Source organism: Oryctolagus cuniculus, chromosome 8 (genome assembly GCF_051225735.1).
Source record: "Oryctolagus cuniculus isolate XC-2025 breed Fujian yellow rabbit chromosome 8, ASM5122573v1, whole genome shotgun sequence".
Classification (NCBI taxonomy): Eukaryota; Metazoa; Chordata; class Mammalia; order Lagomorpha; family Leporidae; genus Oryctolagus; species Oryctolagus cuniculus.
Window position 1 is genome coordinate 21,026,420 of NC_142874.1, and position 8,433 is coordinate 21,034,852.

The 8,433-nt window shown below is 46.0% G+C and overlaps 1 long non-coding RNA gene across 3 annotated transcripts in view; it reads left to right on the forward strand.

The window, feature by feature from the left end:
- The window catches only part of LOC103346715 (putative ATP-dependent RNA helicase DDX60), a 93,507-nt gene extending 85,640 nt beyond the window's left edge, over nt 1–7,867 (forward strand). For all 3 annotated transcript variants that reach the window (XR_016211675.1, XR_016211676.1, XR_016211677.1), the window contains 4 exons: nt 878–1,020; nt 3,012–3,163; nt 5,837–5,899; nt 5,997–7,867. This is a non-coding gene — a long non-coding RNA (putative ATP-dependent RNA helicase DDX60). The remainder of the gene's footprint in view (nt 1–877; nt 1,021–3,011; nt 3,164–5,836; nt 5,900–5,996) is intronic.
- The last annotated feature ends 566 nt before the right edge of the window (nt 7,868–8,433 follow it).

An 8,433-nucleotide genomic window follows, 5' to 3' on the forward strand; every position in this document is an offset into this window, starting at 1 on the left:
CAACTGTTACAGGCCTTTGGGGTGTGACTCAGTAGATGGAAGATTCATGTCTGTCTCTCCACCTTTCAAATAAAATAAAAAGAAAGCTTTTAAAAAGAGGAAGAAATGGGGCAAGGAGGAGCAGAAAGACAGAGAGGAAACAGAAGAGAGCGAATCATTCACAGAGGGAGAGCAGGACACATGGGATCCAAGAAATCAGCACACTAGAAGCACGGATGGAAGACATGGGGACAGTGGAGAGAGAGAGAGAATGATTTGATTGGACGTTGAGTATCTCCCTCTACCAGACCCACTGTTCAGGCCTGCAGTGAGATGGGTGAGCTGCACAGGGACCGGAAGTGTCCCTCCCCACTTTTGCCTCCTGGTGAGGGAAGTGGGACTTCCTTGCCATCCGCGGGTGTATGCACAGTAGAGTTAACACAGGAGAGTAGGCGGTGAAGCCAGCTTTAACTCCATTACGCGAAACTTGGCAGCTGTAACACTCCCCTGCGTCTTGAGAGGAATCTGAATATGAAGCCATTGTAGAGGGCAGGTAGGTGACCCCGGTTTTTGAGCTCAGGTCCTTGGATCCAATAGGGCTCAATGAAGCATCTGCATCCCCCTTAGTAAACAGTGTCCACATAAGTTCGCAGTAGGTGGACGCACGGAGCCGCCACATGGGACCACCGAGTGGTAGAGCCACTAGCAGATGCTAGAATGAGTTTGGTTTAGGGAGAAGAAAGTCTTCACAGTGGTGATCCAGCAATACAATCCCCAGAGTGTTTGCTTAAAACAAACCTCCAATAAATTTTCTGGTAATAATGGTATAAATGAATTTGATTAGTTTCAAATGGTTTATGTTTCATAGGAGAATGGTTTTCCATTTGCTTCTTCCTAGACTTTTCAGGTAAAGAGCGTGAAGACTCTGAGCTGGTGTCTCATCTGATGCCCGGGACTGAGAGCAGATCTGCTGTCTCCCCATTTGCTTGCCTGTCCAATATCACGGATCAGGATTTGTTTGGTGTTCACATGACAAATGACGTAAGTCCATTTTGTTGTGACAATTTCTTTCATTCTGTTTATTCATCGATGAGAAATAGCCTTTATCTGATTAGAACACTAGGTCAGTGTCTCATGTCTGAATAGTGATGCTTCCCAGTGGCGTGGGAAAATACTTTTAAAATAAAAAATACCAGGAAAACAGGGAGGTTTCTCAGTCACCATGGCATTAGTCAGCTTTTCGATACTACAGTGAAATACCAGAGGCAAGGAAAAAAGTTTGTTTAGCTCACAGGTTTGGAGGTTCAAGTCTGGGGACCTGGTGCAGACCCTGGTGAGGCTCTGTATTGTGTGTGCAGGAAAGATCATGTGGTGAGCTAGGAAGCAGAGAGCCTGGGCCCGAGCTCAGGTGTTTGGAACAACCCGCATCACCTGAAGGCCTTCCACTCAGCCCCACCTCCTAAAGGTTTCCCCTCCTCCTAATGCCACCACCTTAGGGAACAGGCTTCTACCATGGGGGCCTTTTGGGGACATGCGACATCCAAAGCCATATCCGGACCACAGCAGCTGTATGCACTGCCTCTCATAAGCCCCTGCTACTCCAGGTGTGAGCCAAGGAGACCTGGCCGTCCACGTCACCTGCCAGCAGTGCAGTCTCGGGAGCGTCTCTGGGTGTTACGTCCAGAGTGCACACTGGAGTTAGATCCTGCTGTCAGTCATTCGAGGGCAATGTGTTTTGTTTCTGTTTTTATTTTTATTTTTTATGTCTGAACGCATAGAGTGGTGTGTGGTGCAGCATGGAGATGTGAATGATTCAGTATGAGCCAAAGCGGTCACTGTGGCATGGTCAGACTTCCAGTCCTGACTGTCCCCGGACAGTTTATTCAGGTAGCAAGTTGACAGAAAATGAGCCCTGATGACTGGGACTGTGTCACTTGCCACGATCTGGTCATTGTGTCCTGGAAAGCAGTATAAGAACAGATATTGTGGAGTGTGGGGAAGAACAACACTCTCACTGTGTGTTGTTGCCAAGATAAAGCTTGGACATTCAGAAATATTTTCTTCAGGGAGAATTAATCTAAGAAATATTTGTAATATGTTTCTGAAGTTGTAAAAGTGGCCGTGTAAATTCTTTTACTTATTGAAAGGCAAAGTTACAGAAAGAGAGAAATAGAGAAATATATAGAGAGAAAATCTCCCATCTGCTGATTACTCCCCAAGTGGCCGCAATGGCTGGGGCTGGGCCAGGCCAAAGCCAGGAGCCCAGAACCTTCCCCAGGTCTCCCACATGTGTGCAGGGGCTCAAGTACTTGGGCCATCCTCCACCACCTTCCCAGGCGCTCTAGCAGGGAGCTGGTTTGGAAGCAGAGCAGCTGGACCGCGAACAGGTGCCCATATTGGATGCAGGCACTGAAGGCAGTGGCCCAACCTGGTACACCACAACAAAGGCCTGACCATGTAAAATTAATTCTAAATAAATTGGAGCCATCATTTCCATGCTTTTAAAAACAGTTTTGATATTTTATCTGGTCAGTCATATTATAGTTTTGGGAAATTTGGTACACTGTTTACTGTCTGATACTAGTACTAAACATGTATTGAGTTATTGTTTTATTTTAAATGATTTATTTATTTATCTGTGAGGCAGAGTGACAGTGGGGTGGGGTGAGAGATGCTGGCTCATTCTCCAAAAGGCCATAGAAGCTGGGGATGGGCCAGTCAATAGCCAGGAGCCAGGAGCTTCTTCTGGGTCTCCTATGTGGGTGCAGGGGCCCAAGCTCCTGGGCCATCCTCCACTGCTTTCCCAGGCACATCAGCAGGGATCTGGATGGGAAGCAGAGCAGGTGGTCTAGAAAAAGCACTTCGATGTGGTGAGCCTTTATTGCAGGTGAGACTTAACCTGCTGTACAACGCTGCCTCCTGGGTTACTGCTTTAACTAGCTACCGACAATGAACCATGGTGACCAGATTTTATAATAAAGGTCACTTTAAGAGAAAAATGTGAGTAACCTGAGGCCTCTGTGTACCCCCAGGCTATCTTACGAACACTCAGTGTGGATGTCAGCAATGTTCCTCTCCTTTGCTTGAACAAACGGGATCAAAGTGGCCGGAAGTATTTCTTGAACGCCTATGCACTGGACTTCTACAAGCATGGTTCCCTGTTCTCACTGGCTTCAGACAACTGGTATGACTGCTCCTACTTTAACATGCTCCAGATACATCTGTGTGTTTGTGTAATGGAGGTTAAGGGGGCTGATGCATTGCTATGGTTTCTGTGGCATTAATTTTAAGATGCAGTGTTTAAGAAGGATAATTAAGAGGCAGTTTGTTTTGAACAATTACAAGGTTTTTTTTTCCTAGAGATGAAGTCTACATGACATAAAATTAACCATTTTTAAGTGAGTAGTACAGTGGCTTTAGGTATATTTGCAGCATTGTGCATGCACTGCTGCTATCTAGTGACAAAACATGCTCATACCCCCAGGGAAAGTCCCTGACCTTCAAGGAATAGTTCCTGTCCTCTCTCTGACACTGCCAGTCTGCCCTCTGGCTCCGTGGGTTTGCCTTGGTCTGGGTGTTTACTATGAAGGGAATCACGTGGCTGTGTAACCTTGCGTGTCTGGCTTCTTTCACTGTAATACTCCAGTGTCCATGCTGGTGCAGGTTTCAGTACTTTGGTCCGTTGTAGGAGGGGTCTTCCAAATGTTCTTGGCAGATGCATATTATGAAAAGAATGCCTGCCTGGATTTCAAAATATTTTTTTGAATGAAAGTAAACGTTTTGTTTTATTTCATTTTTTCCCCAAACACTTTATATTTGTCTTTTATTTGAGAGGCAGAGAGAAGAGACAGAGAGGGATCTTTCATTCACTGATTTACTCCTCAAATGCCAAATATGGCCGTGGCTGGGATCTTAGTCCAGGTCTCTCATGTGGGTGACAGGGACCCAATAACTTGAGCCATTACTGGTGCCTCCCAGGGTACACGTTAGCAGGCAACAGGAATCAGGAATCAGCCAGAACTCAAACCCAGGCACTCTGAGATGGGATAAGACCATCCCAAGCAGCATTTTCACTGCTGCGCCAAATGCGTATCACTGTGTTTTATTTTTGCAGACTTCTTGAAGTGTCCTCGTGTGTACATACACAGTTCTTTTATGTAGTTGAACATTTGGGTTGTTTCCACCTTTGGCAGTTGTGAGCACTGGTGCTATGAACATGCATGCACACGCGTTGCTTTGCATTCCTGTTCTCAATTCTTTTGGATCTGTATGTAGGGATAGAATTGCTGAGTCATGTTAACTCAATGTGTACCATTTTGAGAGACTGAAAATTGTTTTCCACAAAAGTAAACCAGGTTCCATGAAAGTAAACATTGCCCCAGCAATGTACAAGGATTTAAATTTCTCCACCATCTACCATGCTTGTTATTTCATTTTTCTCCTTTATTATAACCATGGTGGTAGGTATCAAGGGGTATCTCATGGTTCTGATCTAAATTTTTCTAAATACTAACAATGCTGAGCATGTGTTCATACACTTGCATGTCATTTGCACCATGGTGTTAAAATTATCCCCTGTGTTAACCTTCTCCAGAGAAAGAGTATCTGTCTAGCAAGTCCCTTTGTATCTATCATCCATCTATCATTTAATTTTTTATTTAAGGAGTTGGCTCAAATGATTATGGAGACTACGAAGACCCAGCCAGAGACCCAGGGAAGTCAGTGCTGTAAATTCTAGCTTGAGTCCCAAAGCCTGAGAACCATGAACTCCTGATAGTTCAGGTTCGAGTTCAAGAGTGGATCAGCATCTCGGGCAGTCAGGCCGAGAGAGAACGCATTCTGCCTTCCTCTGCCTTTTGTCTGTTGAGACGTTGTCATGGAGTATTGAAAACTGATGAGGAATTGCTGGAAGAAAGTTTATTTGAGAATAAAGAGTATACTAAAGCAGTGTGTGTTGGGGGAATTAAAAAACTACGACGACCATGGTGACAAGGTCAACAACATGTACATGCCTAAGGCAGAAGGTTCGCTCAGGGAAAGCGTGAGATGAGCCTACGCTTTCACCTCTCGCAGGTCTCTAGGAACAGTGCAAGAAGGGAGTGAATTTAAGACAAAGATCAAAAACGGAACCAGACAGACGGCAGCAGGTTGTTAGATTGCCTTGCCGTGTTCTCAAGGAGTCCCTGCTGCTTCTCTCTCTCTGAGTGCCGACGCAGGCTCCGCAAGGGCAAGTGCCTCACCCCTCCTTCAGGCGGCCCCTGGACAGCTCAGAACTGACAGGGCGGCTCCGCTCCCCCTGCAACCAGGGAACAAGGGCCCCCACAGCGAGCATGGGCTGCTGTCTTCAACAGTGCCCCTGAGCTCAAGGGGAGGATGGAGGAGGGGGAGTAAAGATGTCACAGTTTTCCCGCCTTTTTCTTGATTCAGAGTTAAGCCTTTGTTTCCCAGAGTCTGATAAAGCTGACTGATAGTTTTTGCCTGCTCTCTATTTTATGCTTTTACTAGGGGATGTGTCCTTACAGCAGCCCACTCTGTCTCTCACTGACTCTCCCGTACTGGACACTGTAATATTAATTCTGGTAATATCAATGCCCTAATATACAAGAGCATGGAAAGTTGTGTCTTTTTTTTAGCCAAATGATGAGCCTGTTTACCAGGCTACCTGGAGCTGAACGCAGAAGCAAAGCATTGGCCCTGCCGAGGGCAAGCCAGAGACTGCGCGCTCCCAGAGCTGCGTTGACAGTGTCTCTGGACAGGCCGACAGTGCAGCATCCATGGATTACTCCCCCTGCTTCGGGGGGCACACCAGAACCCACTTCATTCCCTCACGTGTCATTTTACTCTTGTTTATCTGTAGGTTGAACATGGGCGATGCTTTTCACTTAATCAGAGACTTCACACTGACCATTCAGTCCATCAGGTACCGTACACTTCTCAGTGTTGGAAGCCCATAGAACCAGTTAAACATCTCTAGGCACACATCACAGTGCTAATAAACACTGTATGTTTTTATACAGAATTTCACTAAGTGAGCTGTGCGGTGATGAGGATGACAATGTTGTGTTAGCATTTCAACAACTGAGTGATGCCTTCAGTAAGAAACTTTGGAAACGAAGATGACGCTGTCTGTGTTAAACCAGGTCCTAGGAACTTCCTGGAAGATGAAGACGGCTAAGAGCTCCCTGCACCTTAGCGCTTCAGGAAAGAGGCTTGCAAATGGCTGTACAGGAACCACCCTTTCCCATAAGACTCTGATAAGACACCCAGCATTCCCTCGCTTCCCTGTGCCAATGCTTGATTCTCCCTCCAAATTCCCATTCATGTCTCCCAAAAAAGCCAGCTGATGTGTTTTCTTCCCTAAGCAATCTGGACATAATAGCAGTTACCTTGACCTGCTCCTGCTTGACCTTGACCTGCTCCAACTTTACTCAGGATTCTTCCCTCCTCACAGGGGTCCTGAACCGTGGCCCACCCTCAGACTAAGCCCCGCTGAGTGGCCTCTCCTTAAACAGCTCCCCAGTGACATCTCAGATGATTGTCCCCGAGCGGCTGTGCTTGCACACATCAGCTGTGACTGGCAGTGTCAGCCCAGGATGTTCCCCGAGCCACTGTTCACCTCACTCTCCCACAGCTGATTCTAGAAGTAAAATACGTTGCCTAGCTAAAGTATAGGTTGCGTAATTATTGAAAGACATCATAGCAAAGAAACCCTTTTTTTAAATACCTGAATTCTCAACAGAATCTAACATTTTCCTTCTATGAGCATTTTAGCATGCAAAAGTAATATATGCTAAATAGCTCAAACAGTTGCTATTTTCAAATTATTTTAATTGTACTTACTTGTGGGCTGCAGTGTGATAATTTGATAGATGTATGCAATGACTATTTTGGCCTTGAAATGTTCAGATCATGAGAATTTAAAACTAGAAGTCAAGCTCGATTTAAAATTATGTGATAACAGCCCTTAGAAGGGAGTTGGAATCTTGACATTGACTTCAGAAGTCTAATTATTGCTGAGAGTTCATGTTGTACCCAAGTCCTGTAATGTGAGTGCTCCATTTCATTCCTCCTATCAGACACTTAGGCTCTGGGTACGTTCCCCCATCCCCCCCGAGACCAGCAGGAGCAAGCACACAGGGACTAGACCATATGCTGTTGAAAAAGTCCCATGTGGGATAAGCACAGTAGAACCCTCACCAGGCCATCCGGCTGGATCGCCTTGCTCAGCCTCACCCACCACCGCTCCCGACCACCCTGGTGTGTTGTCTGCTCTGGCTGAGCCCGGGAGTCTTCTGAGCTAAACTCACCTGTCCCTGCCTCTGCTTTCCTTCGTGGCTGGATTGTGGCATCAGTTTGTGTTCTCTCCCAAATCTGAGCTGAGTGTGTTGCTGACCTGCTGAATTGTGGGAGACAGAGGGAATCGGGCTTTACTGATGGCACAAAGCATTTGAGAGTCTTTGATGCCGATCTGAAGAAGTGAAGACAAAAACGTGGAGCGATGGATTTCCTCACATTGCTTGGGCAACTGATTGGCATTACGCTTGGTTGTTAAGATGCCTGGCGTTGTGGCATAGCAGGTAAAGCTGCTGCCTGCAGTGCCAGCACCCCATATGGATGCTGGTTCAAGTCCTGGCTGTTCCACTTCCAATCCAGCTCTCTGCTATGGCCTGGGAAAGCCGTAGAAGATAGCTCAGGTCCTTGGATGCCTGTACCTGCGTGGGAAACCTGGAAGAAAATCCTGGCTCCTGGCTTCGGATCAGCACAGCTCTGGCCATTGTGGCCAATTGGGGAGTGAACCAGCAGATGGAAGACCTCTCTCTCTCTCTTTGCCTCTCCTCTCTCTGTGTAACTCTGACTTCCAAATAAATAAATACATCTTTAAAAAAAAGCCTTTGTCCCACCTAGTAGTGCTTTTGTTCAGTGCCTGGCTCTGGCTCCTGATTCCAGCTTCCTGCTAATGTGGACCCCTGGTGGTGGGGGTGTGGGTGGTTGGTGATTGCTTAGGTAGTTAGATCTCTGCCATTCACATGGAGAACCAACTTTGGTTCCTGTCTCTTGGTTTTTGTCACAGATGGGAGGTCTCAGCCTGTCAGTTTCTCTGCTTCTCAAAATAAAAATTAGCAGGAGATAAGTTGCCTTTAACAGAGTGTTGTCAAATATGCATATCTTATTAGGACATCCAAGTCTCTTGTGAACTTGATATGCATATGTCTGGCTGCATTTTGCTGCTTTATATGCATTTTATTTTATTTATGTATTTTTTTATTTAGTAAATATAAATTTCCAAAGTACAGTTTATGGATTGCATTGGCTCCCCCCCATAATTTCCCTCCCACTCGCACCCCTCCCATCTTCTGCTCCCTCTCCCATTCCATTCCCATCAAGATTCATTTTCAATTATCTTTATATACAGAAGATCAATTCAGTATATATTAAGTAAAGATTTCATCAGTT